Source organism: Arachis hypogaea, chromosome 16 (genome assembly GCF_003086295.3).
Source record: "Arachis hypogaea cultivar Tifrunner chromosome 16, arahy.Tifrunner.gnm2.J5K5, whole genome shotgun sequence".
In the NCBI taxonomy this organism is placed as follows: domain Eukaryota; kingdom Viridiplantae; phylum Streptophyta; class Magnoliopsida; order Fabales; family Fabaceae; genus Arachis; species Arachis hypogaea.
This window is the reverse complement of record NC_092051.1, coordinates 99772246-99773058: the sequence shown is the minus strand read 5'-3', so window position 1 is coordinate 99773058 and position 813 is coordinate 99772246. Positions and strand designations below refer to the sequence as shown.

Sequence of the window (813 nt, the reverse complement as noted above, 5' to 3'; positions counted from 1 at the left end):
GAAGAAAACATGGAAAATCATCATGAAGAAGAGACTCACAACCATGGCAGAGGAGGTGGAGCAAATCATGCTGGGGAGGATAGAAGAGTTTTGGGCTCTTACATTAATCCAAACCCAGGCAATTGTGGAAGTAGCATCCAAAAACCAACAATCCATGCCAACAACTTTGAACTTAAACCACAGCTCATCACCCTTGTTCAGAACAACTGTTCGTTTGGAGGAGGTGTTCAAGAAGATCCCAACCAACATTTGACCACCTTCCTGAGAATATGTGACACAGTGAAATCTAATGGTGTTCATCCTGACGCCTATAGATTACTCTTATTTCCTTCTCACTCAGAGACAAGGCAGCCAAGTGGCTGGAATCCTTCCCAAGGGAGAGCTTGACAACTTGGGAGGATGTGGTGAACAAATTTTTAGCAAGATTCTACCCTCCTCAACGAATCAATAGGCTGAGAGCTGAGGTCCAAACCTTTAGGCAACATGATGGTGAGACTCTGTATGAAGCATGGGAGAGGTTCAAAGACTTAACAAGGAGGTGTCCACCTGACATGTTCAACGAATGGGTCCAGCTGCACATTTTTTATGAAGGGCTCTCTTATGAGTCAAAGAAGGCAGTAGACCATTCATCTGGAGGGTCCTTGAACAAGAAGAAGACCATTGAGGAAGCCATAGATGTTATTGAAACAGTAGCAGAAAACGACTACTTCTATGCTTTCGAAAGAGGGAACACAAGAGGAGTGATGGAGCTAAACAATGTAGACGCTCTGTTGGCCCAAAACAAGCTCATTACCCAGCAGCTGGCTGACCTCA

At 44.6% G+C, this 813-nt stretch overlaps 1 non-coding gene across 1 annotated transcript; it reads right to left on the bottom strand.

Annotated features, from left to right (window-relative positions):
* Positions 1–449: 449 nt before the first annotated feature.
* Positions 450–553, bottom strand: LOC112760194 (small nucleolar RNA R71). The gene has a single exon (XR_003180646.1). It is a non-coding gene; the product is annotated as a small nucleolar RNA R71 (small nucleolar RNA).
* Between the last annotated feature and the right edge of the window lie 260 nt (positions 554–813).